Source organism: Oncorhynchus mykiss, chromosome 8, assembly GCF_057628025.1.
Source record: "Oncorhynchus mykiss isolate SJ-2025 chromosome 8, ASM5762802v1, whole genome shotgun sequence".
Classification (NCBI taxonomy): domain Eukaryota; kingdom Metazoa; phylum Chordata; class Actinopteri; order Salmoniformes; family Salmonidae; genus Oncorhynchus; species Oncorhynchus mykiss.
In genome coordinates, this window is record NC_143029.1 from 34970947 (window position 1) to 34988360 (window position 17414).

The 17414-nt window shown below is 41.4% G+C and overlaps 13 non-coding genes and 1 pseudogene across 13 annotated transcripts; all 14 read right to left on the reverse strand.

Moving 5' to 3' along the window:
• Positions 1-635: 635 nt before the first annotated feature.
• On the reverse strand, positions 636-934 carry LOC149981606 (signal recognition particle RNA). Its single transcript, XR_016482835.1, has one exon.
• A 932-nt stretch (positions 935-1866) lies between these two features.
• Positions 1867-2187, reverse strand: LOC149981607 (signal recognition particle RNA; annotated as a pseudogene).
• A 932-nt stretch (positions 2188-3119) lies between these two features.
• On the reverse strand, positions 3120-3418 carry LOC149981608 (signal recognition particle RNA). Its single transcript, XR_016482940.1, has one exon.
• Positions 3419-4350: 932 nt separating this feature from the next.
• LOC149981609 (signal recognition particle RNA) lies at positions 4351-4649 on the reverse strand. The gene has a single exon (XR_016482923.1).
• A 929-nt stretch (positions 4650-5578) lies between these two features.
• On the reverse strand, positions 5579-5877 carry LOC149981610 (signal recognition particle RNA). Its single transcript, XR_016482978.1, has one exon.
• A 923-nt stretch (positions 5878-6800) lies between these two features.
• On the reverse strand, positions 6801-7099 carry LOC149981611 (signal recognition particle RNA). The gene has a single exon (XR_016482879.1).
• A 923-nt stretch (positions 7100-8022) lies between these two features.
• On the reverse strand, positions 8023-8321 carry LOC149981612 (signal recognition particle RNA). The gene has a single exon (XR_016482979.1).
• A 923-nt stretch (positions 8322-9244) lies between these two features.
• LOC149981613 (signal recognition particle RNA) lies at positions 9245-9543 on the reverse strand. Its single transcript, XR_016482880.1, has one exon.
• A 928-nt stretch (positions 9544-10471) lies between these two features.
• LOC149981614 (signal recognition particle RNA) lies at positions 10472-10768 on the reverse strand. Its single transcript, XR_016482904.1, has one exon.
• Positions 10769-11691: 923 nt separating this feature from the next.
• Positions 11692-11990, reverse strand: LOC149981615 (signal recognition particle RNA). Its single transcript, XR_016482967.1, has one exon.
• A 926-nt stretch (positions 11991-12916) lies between these two features.
• On the reverse strand, positions 12917-13213 carry LOC149981616 (signal recognition particle RNA). Its single transcript, XR_016482905.1, has one exon.
• A 923-nt stretch (positions 13214-14136) lies between these two features.
• On the reverse strand, positions 14137-14435 carry LOC149981617 (signal recognition particle RNA). Its single transcript, XR_016482867.1, has one exon.
• Positions 14436-15367: 932 nt separating this feature from the next.
• On the reverse strand, positions 15368-15666 carry LOC149981618 (signal recognition particle RNA). Its single transcript, XR_016482968.1, has one exon.
• Positions 15667-16587: 921 nt separating this feature from the next.
• LOC149981619 (signal recognition particle RNA) lies at positions 16588-16886 on the reverse strand. Its single transcript, XR_016482868.1, has one exon.
• Positions 16887-17414: the final 528 nt, after the last annotated feature.

The following is a 17414-nucleotide window of genomic DNA, read 5'->3' on the forward strand; positions in this document are numbered from 1 at the left end:
CAAATAGGCAAAACACCAAATCAATAGATATGCATATCAAATGCCTTTAGTGATGGAGAATGTCATTTGCCTAGTTTGAGAGCTCTTGCCCAAAGCAATTATGCAGTCTAAAATATCCACAGTGTGATTTCAATTGTTTTCTGATTATTGTCAAATATATTACTTATAGTATTTTAAATTATGTAACAACATTCCAACCTTGTATAACTCAATCTAGTACAAACATATGACATGATTCCACTTTTTGTATTCGTTTGCATCACCTTCAATAAGGGACTTAATTTGAAGGTGAATCTCAAATTCCAATGATTTGGCTAATCATTATTGTGGCTCATTTCACACAGGTAAATGAACCTATCCGAACTGTCTGTCTGTCGATGGTGATGGGAGAGCTGGCCTCAGTTTCATGCTAAGCATCGAGCTAGCACCTACTCCTCCCTCAACGGTCCGTGCTGCATTTTGTTGCCGGTATCCACACATCTCGTCAGTAGTAGTCAGTATAATTCTCGATTATCAGAAGGTATAATGGTAATTGTTTTTGGAAAGCTGAAAAAAAGTGTTGACTTTTCATGGTCTGATAAACATTTCGAAGTGACAATTTGTGTAGCAGATAAAAATACGTTTTTTTTTAAATGAAAAGATTAGGTCTCGATGTTTTGCCAAGGCTGCACTGCAGCATCTACTCACAGGTATTATCCCACTACTGGACAGCACGGGGGATTTGACCTGCTTCGTTTCCGACCTGGGCCGGTTCACCCCTCCTTAGACGACCTGGTGGTCCCGGGCTCCCCCAGGAACACCATATCGATACCGAACTTAGCGTGGACACCCGTTCGACATAGCGTGCTGCAGCCCAGAGCTCCTCAGCTCACTTGATCCACCAACCTCAGCCTCCCAGTGACTTGGATTACAGGCACATGCCACCGCACCCGGTGAGATATTCAGCTGCAGGTAAAGGTGATAGAGGTAGGAGTCTGTGACGTAATTACGAAGGACGGTTGTGGGCTAAAGGCCTTTGCATGGGAAAAACTAAGAAGTGCTGCTTCTATAAAGCTAGTGCGTACACTGTCATTGGATGTCCAGTTGGGCCCTTGGTAGGTTAAGGTTGATTTGAAGATATTGGTACATATGCAGAAACACACATGAAATGTGATGTCATGCAAAAACAGGTAAAAATATATAATCTGCCTAAATATATCATCGAAGGTGTATCATCAAAAGTTGTACACAACAAATAGGCAAAACACCAAATCAATAGATATGCATATCAAATGCCTTTAGTGATGGAGAATGTCATTTGCCTAGTTTGAGAGCTCTTGCCCAAAGCAATTATGCAGTCTAAAATATCCACAGTGTGATTTCAATTGTTTTCTGATTATTGTCAAATATATTACTTATAGTATTTTAAATTATGTAACAACATTCCAACCTTGTATAACTCAATCTAGTACAAACATATGACATGATTCCACTTTTTGTATTCGTTTGCATCACCTTCAATAAGGGACTTAATTTGAAGGTGAATCTCAAATTCCAATGATTTGGCTAATCATTATTGTGGCTCATTTCACACAGGTAAATGAACCTATCCGAACTGTCTGTCTGTCGATGGTGATGGGAGAGCTGGCCTCAGTTTCATGCTAAGCATCGCGCTAGCACCTACTCCTCCCTCAACGGTCCGTGCTGCATTTTGTTGCCGGTATCCACACATCTCGTCAGTAGTAGTCAGTATAATTCTCGATTATCAGAAGGTATAATGGTAATTGTTTTTGGAAAGCTGAAAAAAAGTGTTGACTTTTCATGGTCTGATAAACATTTCGAAGTGACAATTTGTGTAGCAGATAAAAATACGTTTTTTTTTAAATGAAAAGATTAGGTCTCGATGTTTTGCCAAGGCTGCACTGCAGCATCTACTCACAGGTATTATCCCACTACTGGACAGCACTGGGGATTTGACCTGCTTCGTTTCCGACCTGGACCTGCTTCGTTTCCGACCTGGGCCGGTTTACCCCTCCTTAGACAACCTGGTGGTCCCGGGCTCCCCCAGGAACACCATATCGATACCGAACTTAGCGTGGACACCCGTTCGACATAGCGTGCTGCAGCCCAGAGCTCCTCAGCTCACTTGATCCACCAACCTCAGCCTCCCAGTGACTTGGATTACAGGCACATGCCACCGCACCCGGTGAGATATTCAGCTGCAGGTAAAGGTGATAGAGGTAGGAGTCTGTGACGTAATTACGAAGGACGGTTGTAGGCTAAAGGCCTTTGCATGGGAAAAACTAAGAAGTGCTGCTTCTATAAAGCTAGTGCATACACTGTCATTGGATGTCCAGTTGGGCCCTTGGTAGGTTAAGGTTGATTTGAAGATATTGGTACATATGCAGAAACACACATGAAATGTGATGTCATGCAAAAACAGGTAAAAATATATAATCTGCCTAAATATATCATCAAAGGTGTATCATCAAAAGTTGTACACAACAAATAGGCAAAACACCAAATCAATAGATATGCATATCAAATGCCTTTAGTGATGGAGAATGTAATTTGCCTAGTTTGAGAGCTCTTGCCCAAAGCAATTATGCAGTCTAAAATATCCACAGTGTGATTTCAATTGTTTTCTGATTATTGTCAAATATATTACTTATAGTATTTTAAATTATGTAACAACATTCCAACCTTGTATAACTCAATCTAGTATAAACATATGACATGATTCCACTTTTTGTATTCGTTTGCATCACCTTCAATAAGGGACTTAATTTGAAGGTGAATCTCAAATTCCAATGATTTGGCTAATCATTATTGTGGCTCATTTCACACAGGTAAATGAACCTATCCGAACTGTCTGTCTGTCGATGGTGATGGGAGAGCTGGCCTCAGTTTCATGCTAAGCATCGCGCTAGCACCTACTCCTCCCTCAACGGTCCGTGCTGCATTTTGTTGCCGGTATCCACACATCTCGTCAGTAGTAGTCAGTATAATTCTCGATTATCAGAAGGTATAACGGTAATTGTTTTTGGAAAGCTGAAAAAAAGTGTCGACTTTTCATGGTCTGATAAACATTTCGAAGTGACAATTTGTGTAGCAGATAAAAATACGTTTTTTTTTAAATGAAAAGATTAGGTCTCGATGTTTTGCCAAGGCTGCACTGCAGCATCTACTCACAGGTATTATCCCACTACTGGACAGCACGGGGGATTTGACCTGCTTCGTTTCCGACCTGGGCCGGTTCACCCCTCCTTAGACAACCTGGTGGTCCCGGGCTCCCCCAGGAACACCATGTCGATACCGAACTTAGCGTGGACACCCGTTCGACATAGCGTGCTGCAGCCCAGAGCTCCTCAGCTCACTTGATCCACCAACCTCAGCCTCCCAGTGACTTGGATTACAGGCACATGCCACCGCACCCGGCGAGATATTCAGCTGCAGGTAAAGGTGATAGAGGTAGGAGTCTGTGACGTATTTACGAAGGACGGTTGTAGGCTAAAGGCCTTTGCATGGGAAAAACTAAGAAGTGCTGCTTCTATAAAGCTAGTGCATACACTGTCATTGGATGTCCAGTTGGGCCCTTGGTAGGTTAAGGTTGATTTGAAGATATTGGTACATATGCAGAAACACACATGAAATGTGATGTCATGCAAAAACAGGTAAAAATATATAATCTGCCTAAATATATCATCAAAGGTGTATCATCAAAAGTTGTACACAACAAATAGGCAAAACACCAAATCAATAGATATGCATATCAAATGCCTTTAGTGATGGAGAATGTAATTTGCCTAGTTTGAGAGCTCTTGCCCAAAGCAATTATGCAGTCTAAAATATCCACAGTGTGATTTCAATTGTTTTCTGATTATTGTCAAATATATTACTTATAGTATTTTAAATTATGTAACAACATTCCAACCTTGTATAACTCAATCTAGTATAAACATATGACATGATTCCACTTTTTGTATTCGTTTGCATCACCTTCAATAAGGGACTTAATTTGAAGGTGAATCTCAAATTCCAATGATTTGGCTAATCATTATTGTGGCTCATTTCACACAGGTAAATGAACCTATCCGAACTGTCTGTCTGTCGATGGTGATGGGAGAGCTGGCCTCAGTTTCATGCTAAGCATCGCGCTAGCACCTACTCCTCCCTCAACGGTCCGTGCTGCATTTTGTTGCCGGTATCCACACATCTCGTCAGTAGTAGTCAGTATAATTCTCGATTATCAGAAGGTATAACGGTAATTGTTTTTGGAAAGCTGAAAAAAAGTGTCGACTTTTCATGGTCTGATAAACATTTCGAAGTGACAATTTGTGTAGCAGATAAAAATACGTTTTGTTTTAAATGAAAAGATTAGGTCTCGATGTTTTGCCAAGGCTGCACTGCAGCATCTACTCACAGGTATTATCCCACTACTGGACAGCACGGGGGATTTGACCTGCTTCGTTTCCGACCTGGGCCGGTTCACCCCTCCTTAGACAACCTGGTGGTCCCGGGCTCCCCCAGGAACACCATATCGATACCGAACTTAGCGTGGACACCCGTTCGACATAGAGTGCTGCAGCCCAGAGCTCCTCAGCTCACTTGATTCACCAACCTCAGCCTCCCAGTGACTTGGATTACAGGCACATGCCACCGCACCCGGCGAGATATTCAGCTGCAGGTAAAGGTGATAGAGGTAGGAGTCTATGACGTAATTACGAAGGAGGTTGTAGGCTAAAGGCCTTTGCGTGGGAAAAACTAAGAAGTGCTGCTTCTATAAGCTAGTGCGTACACTGTCATTGGATGTCCAGTTGGGCCCTTGGTAGGTTAAGGTTGATTTGAAGATATTGGTACATATGCAGAAACACACATGAAATGTGATGTCATGCAAAAACAGGTAAAAATATATAATCTGCCTAAATATATCATCAAAGGTGTATCATCAAAAGTTGTACACAACAAATAGGCAAAACACCAAATCAATAGATATGCATATCAAATGCCTTTAGTGATGGAGAATGTAATTTGCCTAGTTTGAGAGCTCTTGCCCAAAGCAATTATGCAGTCTAAAATATCCACAGTGTGATTTCAATTGTTTTCTGATTATTGTCAAATATATTACTTATAGTATTTTAAATTATGTAACAACATTCCAACCTTGTATAACTCAATCTAGTACAAACATATGACATGATTCCACTTTTTGTATTCGTTTGCATCACCTTCAATAAGGGACTTAATTTGAAGGTGAATCTCAAATTCCAATGATTTGGCTAATCATTATTGTGGCTCATTTCACACAGGTAAATGAACCTATCCGAAATGTCTGTCTGTCGATGGTGATGGGAGAGCTGGCCTCAGTTTCATGCTAAGCATCGCGCTAGCACTTACTCCTCCCTCAACGGTCCGTGCTGCATTTTGTTACCGGTATCCACACATCTCGTCAGTAGTAGTCAGTATAATTCTCGATTATCAGAAGGTATAACGGTAATTGTTTTTGGAAAGCTGCAAAAAAGTGTCGACTTTTCATAGTCTGATAAACATTTCGAAGTGACAATTTGTGTAGCAGATAAAAATACGTTTTTTTTAAATGAAAAGATTAGGTCTCGATGTTTTGCCGAGGCTGCACTGCAGCATCTACTCACAGGTATTATCCCACTACTAGACAGCACGGGGGATTTGACCTGCTTCGTTTCCGACCTGGGCCGGTTCACCCCTCCTTAGACAACCTGGTGGTCCCGGGCTCCCCCAGGAACACCATATCGATACCGAACTTAGCGTGGACACCCGTTCGACATAGCGTGCTGCAGCCCAGAGCTCCTCAGCTCACTTGATCCACCAACCTCAGCCTCCCAGTGACTTGGATTACAGGCACATGCCACCGCACCCGGCGAGATATTCAGCTGCAGGTAAAGGTGATAGAGGTAGGAGTCTGTGACGTATTTACGAAGGACGGTTGTAGGCTAAAGGCCTTTGCATGGGAAAAACTAAGAAGTGCTGCTTCTATAAAGCTAGTGCGTACACTGTCATTGGATGTCCAGTTGGGCCCTTGGTAGGTTAAGGTTGATTTGAAGATATTGGTACATATGCAGAAACACACATGAAATGTGATGTCATGCAAAAACAGGTAAAAATATATAATCTGCCTAAATATATCATCAAAGGTGTATCATCAAAAGTTGTACACAACAAATAGGCAAAACACCAAATCAATAGATATGCATATCAAATGCCTTTAGTGATGGAGAATGTCATTTGCCTAGTTTGAGAGCTCTTGCCCAAAGCAATTATGCAGTCTAAAATATCCACAGTGTGATTTCAATTGTTTTCTGATTATTGTCAAATATATTACTTATAGTATTTTAAATTATGTAACAACATTCCAACCTTGTATAACTCAATCTAGTACAAACACATGACATGATTCCACTTTTTGTATTCGTTTGCATCACCTTCAATAAGGGACTTAATTTGAAGGTGAATCTCAAATTCCAATGATTTGGCTAATCATTATTGTGGCTCAGGTAAATGAACCTATCCGAACTGTCTGTCTGTCGATGGTGATGGGAGAGCTGGCCTCAGTTTCATGCTAAGCATCGCGCTAGCACTTACTCCTCCCTCAACGGTCCGTGCTGCATTTTGTTACCGGTATCCACACATCTCGTCAGTAGTAGTCAGTATAATTCTCGATTATCAGAAGGTATAACGGTAATTGTTTTTGGAAAGCTGAAAAAAAGTGTCGACTTTTCATAGTCTGATAAACATTTCGAAGTGACAATTTGTGTAGCAGATAAAAATACGTTTTTTTTTTAATGAAAAGATTAGGTATCGATGTTTTGCCAAGGCTGCACTGCAGCATCTACTCACAGGTATTATCCCACTACTGGACAACACGGGGGATTTGACCTGCTTCGTTTCCGACCTGGGCCGGTTCACCCCTCCTTAGACAACCTGGTGGTCCCGGGCTCCCCCAGGAACACCATATCGATACCGAACTTAGCGTGGACACCCGTTTGACATAGCGTGCTGCAGCCCAGAGCTCCTCAGCTCACTTGATCCACCAACCTCAGCCTCCCAGTGACTTGGATTACAGGCATATGCCACCGCACCCGGCGAGATATTCAGCTGCAGGTAAAGGTGATAGAGGTAGGAGTCTGTGACGTATTTACGAAGGACGGTTGTAGGCTAAAGGCCTTTGCATGGGAAAAACTAAGAAGTGCTGCTTCTATAAAGCTAGTGCGTACACTGTCATTGGATGTCCAGTTGGGCCCTTGGTAGGTTAAGGTTGATTTGAAGATATTGGTACATATGCAGAAACACACATGAAATGTGATGTCATGCAAAAACAGGTAAAAATATATAATCTGCCTAAATATATCATCAAAGGTGTATCATCAAAAGTTGTACACAACAAATAGGCAAAACACCAAATCAATAGATATGCATATCAAATGCCTTTAGTGATGGAGAATGTCATTTGCCTAGTTTGAGAGCTCTTGCCCAAAGCAATTATGCAGTCTAAAATATCCACAGTGTGATTTCAATTGTTTTCTGATTATTGTCAAATATATTACTTATAGTATTTTAAATTATGTAACAACATTCCAACCTTGTATAACTCAATCTAGTACAAACATATGACATGACTCCACTTTTTGTATTCGTTTGCATCACCTTCAATAAGGGACTTAATTTGAAGGTGAATCTCAAATTCCAATGATTTGGCTAATCATTATTGTGGCTCAGGTAAATGAACCTATCCGAACTGTCTGTCTGTCGATGGTGATGGGAGAGCTGGCCTCAGTTTCATGCTAAGCATCGCGCTAGCACTTACTCCTCCCTCAACGGTCCGTGCTGCATTTTGTTACCGGTATCCACACATCTCGTCAGTAGTAGTCAGTATAATTCTCGATTATCAGAAGGTATAACGGTAATTGTTTTTGGAAAGCTGCAAAAAAGTGTCGACTTTTCATAGTCTGATAAACATTTCGAAGTGACAATTTGTGTAGCAGATAAAAATACGTTTTTTTTTAAATGAAAAGATTAGGTCTCGATGTTTTGCCGAGGCTGCACTGCAGCATCTACTCACAGGTATTATCCCACTACTAGACAGCACGGGGGATTTGACCTGCTTCGTTTCCGACCTGGGCCGGTTCACCCCTCCTTAGACAACCTGGTGGTCCCGGGCTCCCCCAGGAACACCATATCGATACCGAACTTAGCGTGGACACCCGTTCGACATAGCGTGCTGCAGCCCAGAGCTCCTCAGCTCACTTGATCCACCAACCTCAGCCTCCCAGTGACTTGGATTACAGGCACATGCCACCGCACCCGGCGAGATATTCAGCTGCAGGTAAAGGTGATAGAGGTAGGAGTCTGTGACGTATTTACGAAGGACGGTTGTAGGCTAAAGGCCTTTGCATGGGAAAAACTAAGAAGTGCTGCTTCTATAAAGCTAGTGCGTACACTGTCATTGGATGTCCAGTTGGGCCCTTGGTAGGTTAAGGTTGATTTGAAGATATTGGTACATATGCAGAAACACACATGAAATGTGATGTCATGCAAAAACAGGTAAAAATATATAATCTGCCTAAATATATCATCAAAGGTGTATCATCAAAAGTTGTACACAACAAATAGGCAAAACACCAAATCAATAGATATGCATATCAAATGCCTTTAGTGATGGAGAATGTCATTTGCCTAGTTTGAGAGCTCTTGCCCAAAGCAATTATGCAGTCTAAAATATCCACAGTGTGATTTCAATTGTTTTCTGATTATTGTCAAATATATTACTTATAGTATTTTAAATTATGTAACAACATTCCAACCTTGTATAACTCAATCTAGTACAAACACATGACATGATTCCACTTTTTGTATTCGTTTGCATCACCTTCAATAAGGGACTTAATTTGAAGGTGAATCTCAAATTCCAATGATTTGGCTAATCATTATTGTGGCTCAGGTAAATGAACCTATCCGAACTGTCTGTCTGTCGATGGTGATGGGAGAGCTGGCCTCAGTTTCATGCTAAGCATCGCGCTAGCACTTACTCCTCCCTCAACGGTCCGTGCTGCATTTTGTTACCGGTATCCACACATCTCGTCAGTAGTAGTCAGTATAATTCTCGATTATCAGAAGGTATAACGGTAATTGTTTTTGGAAAGCTGAAAAAAAGTGTCGACTTTTCATAGTCTGATAAACATTTCGAAGTGACAATTTGTGTAGCAGATAAAAATACGTTTTTTTTTTAATGAAAAGATTAGGTATCGATGTTTTGCCAAGGCTGCACTGCAGCATCTACTCACAGGTATTATCCCACTACTGGACAGCACGGGGGATTTGACCTGCTTCGTTTCCGACCTGGGCCGGTTCACCCCTCCTTAGACAACCTGGTGGTCCCGGGCTCCCCCAGGAACACCATATCGATACCGAACTTAGCATGGACACCCGTTTGACATAGCGTGCTGCAGCCCAGAGCTCCTCAGCTCACTTGATCCACCAACCTCAGCCTCCCAGTGACTTGGATTACAGGCATATGCCACCGCACCCGGCGATATATTCAGCTGCAGGTAAAGGTGATAGAGGTAGGAGTCTGTGACGTATTTACGAAGGACGGTTGTAGGCTAAAGGCCTTTGCATGGGAAAAACTAAGAAGTGCTGCTTCTATAAAGCTAGTGCGTACACTGTCATTGGATGTCCAGTTGGGCCCTTGGTAGGTTAAGGTTGATTTGAAGATATTGGTACATATGCAGAAACACACATGAAATGTGATGTCATGCAAAAACAGGTAAAAATATATAATCTGCCTAAATATATCATCAAAGGTGTATCATCAAAAGTTGTACACAACAAATAGGCAAAACACCAAATCAATAGATATGCATATCAAATGCCTTTAGTGATGGAGAATGTCATTTGCCTAGTTTGAGAGCTCTTGCCCAAAGCAATTATGCAGTCTAAAATATCCACAGTGTGATTTCAATTGTTTTCTGATTATTGTCAAATATATTACTTATAGTATTTTAAATTATGTAACAACATTCCAACCTTGTATAACTCAATCTAGTACAAACATATGACATGACTCCACTTTTTGTATTCGTTTGCATCACCTTCAATAAGGGACTTAATTTGAAGGTGAATCTCAAATTCCAATGATTTGGCTAATCATTATTGTGGCTCAGGTAAATGAACCTATCCGAACTGTCTGTCTGTCGATGGTGATGGGAGAGCTGGCCTCAGTTTCATGCTAAGCATCGCGCTAGCACTTACTCCTCCCTCAACGGTCCGTGCTGCATTTTGTTACCGGTATCCACACATCTCGTCAGTAGTAGTCAGTATAATTCTCGATTATCAGAAGGTATAACGGTAATTGTTTTTGGAAAGCTGAAAAAAAGTGTCGACTTTTCATAGTCTGATAAACATTTCGAAGTGACAATTTGTGTAGCAGATAAAAATACGTGTTTTTTTTTTTTAAATGAAAAGATTAGGTCTCGATGTTTTGCCAAGGCTGCACTGCAGCATCTACTCACAGGTATTATCCCACTACTGGACAGCACGGGGGATTTACATGCTTCGTTTCCGACCTACACGGTTCACCCCTCCTTAGACAACCTGGTGGTCCCGGGCTCCCCCAGGAACACCATATCGATACCGAACTTAACGTGGACACCCGTTCGACTTAGAGTGCTGCAGCCCAGAGCTCCTCAGCTCACTTGATCCACCAACCTCAGCCTCCCAGTGACTTGGATTACAGGCACATGCCACCGCACCCGGTGAGATATTCAGCTGCAGGTAAAGGTGATAGAGGTAGGAGTCTGTGACGTAATTACGAAGGACGGTTGTAGGCTAAAGGCCTTTGCATGGGAAAAACTAAGAAGTGCTGCTTCTATAAAGCTAGTGCGTACACTGTCATTGGATGTCCAGTTGGGCCCTTGGTAGGTTAAGGTTGATTTGAAGATATTGGTACATATGCAGAAACACACATGAAATGTGATGTCATGCAAAAACAGGTAAAAATATATAATCTGCCTAAATATATCATCAAAGGTGTATCATCAAAAGTTGTACACAACAAATAGGCAAAACACCAAATCAATAGATATGCATATCAAATGCCTTTAGTGATGGAGAATGTAATTTGCATAGTTTGAGAGCTCTTGCCCAAAGCAATTATGCAGTCTAAAATATCCACAGTGTGATTTCAATTGTTTTCTGATTATTGTCAAATATATTACTTATAGTATTTTAAATTATGTAACAACATTCCAACCTTGTATAACTCAATCTAGTACAAACATATGACATGATTCCACTTTTTGTATTCGTTTGCATCACCTTCAATAAGGGACTTAATTTGAAGGTGAATCTCAAATTCCAATGATTTGGCTAATCATTATTGTGGCTCAGGTAAATGAACCTATCCGAACTGTCTGTCTGTCGATGGTGATGGGAGAGCTGGCCTCAGTTTCATGCTAAGCATCGCGCTAGCACTTACTCCTCCCTCAACGGTCCGTGCTGCATTTTGTTACCGGTATCCACACATCTCGTCAGTAGTAGTCAGTATAATTCTCGATTATCAGAAGGTATAACGGTAATTGTTTTTGGAAAGCTGAAAAAAAGTGTCGACTTTTCATGGTCTGATAAACATTTCGAAGTGACAATTTGTGTAGCAGATAAAAATACGTTTTTTTTTAAATGAAAAGATTAGGTCTCGATGTTTTGCCAAGGCTGCACTGCAGCATCTACTCACAGGTATTATCCCACTACTGGACAGCACGGGGGATTTGACCTGCTTCGTTTCCGACCTGGGCCGGTTCACCCCTCCTTAGACAACCTGGTGGTCCCGGGCTCCCCCAGGAACACCATATCGATACCGAACTTAGCGTGGACACCCGTTCGACATAGCGTGCTGCAGCCCAGAGCTCCTCAGCTCACTTGATCCACCAACCTCAGCCTCCCAGTGACTTGGATTACAGGCACATGCCACCGCACCCGGCGAGATATTCAGCTGCAGGTAAAGGTGATAGAGGTAGGAGTCTGTGACGTAATTACGAAGGAGGTTGTAGGCTAAAGGCCTTTGCGTGGGAAAAACTAAGAAGTGCTGCTTCTATAAGCTAGTGCGTACACTGTCATTGGATGTCCAGTTGGGCCCTTGGTAGGTTAAGGTTGATTTGAAGATATTGGTACATATGCAGAAACACACATGAAATGTGATGTCATGCAAAAACAGGTAAAAATATATAATCTGCCTAAATATATCATCAAAGGTGTATCATCAAAAGTTGTACACAACAAATAGGCAAAACACCAAATCAATAGATATGCATATCAAATGCCTTTAGTGATGGAGAATGTAATTTGCATAGTTTGAGAGCTCTTGCCCAAAGCAATTATGCAGTCTAAAATATCCACAGTGTGATTTCAATTGTTTTCTGATTATTGTCAAATATATTACTTATAGTATTTTAAATTATGTAACAACATTCCAACCTTGTATAACTGAATCTAGTACAAACATATGACATGATTCCACTTTTTGTATTCGTTTGCATCACCTTCAATAAGGGACTTAATTTGAAGGTGAATCTCAAATTCCAATGATTTGGCTAATCATTATTGTGGCTCAGGTAAATGAACCTATCCGAACTGTCTGTCTGTCGATGGTGATGGGAGAGCTGGCCTCAGTTTCATGCTAAGCATCGCGCTAGCACTTACTCCTCCCTCAACGGTCCGTGCTGCATTTTGTTACCGGTATCCACACATCTCGTCAGTAGTAGTCAGTATAATTCTCGATTATCAGAAGGTATAACGGTAATTGTTTTTGGAAAGCTGAAAAAAAGTGTCGACTTTTCATGGTCTGATAAACATTTCGAAGTGACAATTTGTGTAGCAGATAAAAATACGTGTTTTTTTTTTTTAAATGAAAAGATTAGGTCTCGATGTTTTGCCAAGGCTGCACTGCAGCATCTACTCACAGGTATTATCCCACTACTGGACAGCACGGGGGATTTACATGCTTCGTTTCCGACCTACACGGTTCACCCCTCCTTAGACAACCTGGTGGTCCCGGGCTCCCCCAGGAACACCATATCGATACCGAACTTAACGTGGACACCCGTTCGACTTAGAGTGCTGCAGCCCAGAGCTCCTCAGCTCACTTGATCCACCAACCTCAGCCTCCCAGTGACTTGGATTACAGGCACATGCCACCGCACCCGGTGAGATATTCAGCTGCAGGTAAAGGTGATAGAGGTAGGAGTCTGTGACGTAATTACGAAGGACGGTTGTAGGCTAAAGGCCTTTGCATGGGAAAAACTAAGAAGTGCTGCTTCTATAAAGCTAGTGCGTACACTGTCATTGGATGTCCAGTTGGGCCCTTGGTAGGTTAAGGTTGATTTGAAGATATTGGTACATATGCAGAAACACACATGAAATGTGATGTCATGCAAAAACAGGTAAAAATATATAATCTGCCTAAATATATCATCAAAGGTGTATCATCAAAAGTTGTACACAACAAATAGGCAAAACACCAAATCAATAGATATGCATATCAAATGCCTTTAGTGATGGAGAATGTAATTTGCATAGTTTGAGAGCTCTTGCCCAAAGCAATTATGCAGTCTAAAATATCCACAGTGTGATTTCAATTGTTTTCTGATTATTGTCAAATATATTACTTATAGTATTTTAAATTATGTAACAACATTCCAACCTTGTATAACTCAATCTAGTACAAACATATGACATGATTCCACTTTTTGTATTCGTTTGCATCACCTTCAATAAGGGACTTAATTTGAAGGTGAATCTCAAATTCCAATGATTTGGCTAATCATTATTGTGGCTCAGGTAAATGAACCTATCCGAACTGTCTGTCTGTCGATGGTGATGGGAGAGCTGGCCTCAGTTTCATGCTAAGCATCGCGCTAGCACTTACTCCTCCCTCAACGGTCCGTGCTGCATTTTGTTACCGGTATCCACACATCTCGTCAGTAGTAGTCAGTATAATTCTCGATTATCAGAAGGTATAACGGTAATTGTTTTTGGAAAGCTGAAAAAAAGTGTCGACTTTTCATGGTCTGATAAACATTTCGAAGTGACAATTTGTGTAGCAGATAAAAATACGTTTTTTTTTAAATGAAAAGATTAGGTCTCGATGTTTTGCCAAGGCTGCACTGCAGCATCTACTCACAGGTATTATCCCACTACTGGACAGCACGGGGGATTTGACCTGCTTCGTTTCCGACCTGGGCCGGTTCACCCCTCCTTAGACAACCTGGTGGTCCCGGGCTCCCCCAGGAACACCATATCGATACCGAACTTAGCGTGGACACCCGTTCGACATAGCGTGCTGCAGCCCAGAGCTCCTCAGCTCACTTGATCCACCAACCTCAGCCTCCCAGTGACTTGGATTACAGGCACATGCCACCGCACCCGGTGAGATATTAAGCTGCAGGTAAAGGTGATAGAGGTAGGAGTCTGTGACGTAATTACGAAGGACGGTTGTAGGCTAAAGGCCTTTGCATGGGAAAAACTAAGAAGTGCTGCTTCTATAAAGCTAGTGCGTACACTGTCATTGGATGTCCAGTTGGGCCCTTGGTAGGTTAAGGTTGATTTGAAGATATTGGTACATATGCAGAAACACACATGAAATGTGATGTCATGCAAAAACAGGTAAAAATATATAATCTGCCTAAATATATCATCAAAGGTGTATCATCAAAAGTTGTACACAACAAATAGGCAAAACACCAAATCAATAGATATGCATATCAAATGCCTTTAGTGATGGAGAATGTCATTTGCCTAGTTTGAGAGCTCTTGCCCAAAGCAATTATGCAGTCTAAAATATCCACAGTGTGATTTCAATTGTTTTCTGATTATTGTCAAATATATTACTTATAGTATTTTAAATTATGTAACAACATTCCAACCTTGTATAACTCAATCTAGTATAAACATATGACATGATTCCACTTTTTGTATTCGTTTGCATCACCTTCAATAAGGGACTTAATTTGAAGGTGAATCTCAAATTCCAATGATTTGGCTAATCATTATTGTGGCTCATTTCACACAGGTAAATGAACCTATCCGAACTGTCTGTCTGTCGATGGTGATGGGAGAGCTGGCCTCAGTTTCATGCTAAGCATCGCGCTAGCACCTACTCCTCCCTCAACGGTCCGTGCTGCATTTTGTTGCCGGTATCCACACATCTCGTCAGTAGTAGTCAGTATAATTCTCGATTATCAGAAGGTATAACGGTAATTGTTTTTGGAAAGCTGAAAAAAAGTGTCGACTTTTCATGGTCTGATAAACATTTCGAAGTGACAATTTGTGTAGCAGATAAAAATACGTTTTTTTTTAAATGAAAAGATTAGGTCTCGATGTTTTGCCAAGGCTGCACTGCAGCATCTACTCACAGGTATTATCCCACTACTGGACAGCACGGGGGATTTGACCTGCTTCGTTTCCGACCTGGGCCGGTTCACCCCTCCTTAGACAACCTGGTGGTCCCGGGCTCCCCCAGGAACACCATATCGATACCGAACTTAGCGTGGACACCCGTTCGACATAGCGTGCTGCAGCCCAGAGCTCCTCAGCTCACTTGATCCACCAACCTCAGCCTCCCAGTGACTTGGATTACAGGCACATGCCACCGCACCCGGCGAGATATTCAGCTGCAGGTAAAGGTGATAGAGGTAGGAGTCTGTGACGTAATTACGAAGGAGGTTGTAGGCTAAAGGCCTTTGCGTGGGAAAAACTAAGAAGTGCTGCTTCTATAAGCTAGTGCGTACACTGTCATTGGATGTCCAGTTGGGCCCTTGGTAGGTTAAGGTTGATTTGAAGATATTGGTACATATGCAGAAACACACATGAAATGTGATGTCATGCAAAAACAGGTAAAAATATATAATCTGCCTAAATATATCATCAAAGGTGTATCATCAAAAGTTGTACACAACAAATAGGCAAAACACCAAATCAATAGATATGCATATCAAATGCCTTTAGTGATGGAGAATGTAATTTGCATAGTTTGAGAGCTCTTGCCCAAAGCAATTATGCAGTCTAAAATATCCACAGTGTGATTTCAATTGTTTTCTGATTATTGTCAAATATATTACTTATAGTATTTTAAATTATGTAACAACATTCCAACCTTGTATAACTCAATCTAGTACAAACATATGACATGATTCCACTTTTTGTATTCGTTTGCATCACCTTCAATAAGGGACTTAATTTGAAGGTGAATCTCAAATTCCAATGATTTGGCTAATCATTATTGTGGCTCAGGTAAATGAACCTATCCGAACTGTCTGTCTGTCGATGGTGATGGGAGAGCTGGCCTCAGTTTCATGCTAAGCATCGCGCTAGCACTTACTCCTCCCTCAACGGTCCGTGCTGCATTTTGTTACCGGTATCCACACATCTCGTCAGTAGTAGTCAGTATAATTCTCGATTATCAGAAGGTATAACGGTAATTGTTTTTGGAAAGCTGAAAAAAAGTGTCGACTTTTCATGGTCTGATAAACATTTCGAAGTGACAATTTGTGTAGCAGATAAAAATACGTTTTTTTTTAAATGAAAAGATTAGGTCTCGATGTTTTGCCAAGGCTGCACTGCAGCATCTACTCACAGGTATTATCCCACTACTGGACAGCACGGGGGATTTGACCTGCTTCGTTTCCGACCTGGGCCGGTTCACCCCTCCTTAGACAACCTGGTGGTCCCGGGCTCCCCCAGGAACACCATATCGATACCGAACTTAGCGTGGACACCCGTTCGACATAGCGTGCTGCAGCCCAGAGCTCCTCAGCTCACTTGATCCACCAACCTCAGCCTCCCAGTGACTTGGATTACAGGCACATGCCACCGCACCCGGTGAGATATTCAGCTGCAGGTAAAGGTGATAGAGGTAGGAGTCTGTGACGTAATTACGAAGGACGGTTGTAGGCTAAAGGCCTTTGCATGGGAAAAACTAAGAAGTGCTGCTTCTATAAAGCTAGTGCGTACACTGTCATTGGATGTCCAGTTGGGCCCTTGGTAGGTTAAGGTTGATTTGAAGATATTGGTACATATGCAGAAACACACATGAAATGTGATGTCATGCAAAAACAGGTAAAAATATATAATCTGCCTAAATATATCATCAAAGGTGTATCATCAAAAGTTGTACACAACAAATAGGCAAAACACCAAATCAATAGATATGCATATCAAATGCCTTTAGTGATGGAGAATGTAATTTGCATAGTTTGAGAGCTCTTGCCCAAAGCAATTATGCAGTCTAAAATATCCACAGTGTGATTTCAATTGTTTTCTGATTATTGTCAAATATATTACTTATAGTATTTTAAATTATGTAACAACATTCCAACCTTGTATAACTCAATCTAGTGCAAACATATGAC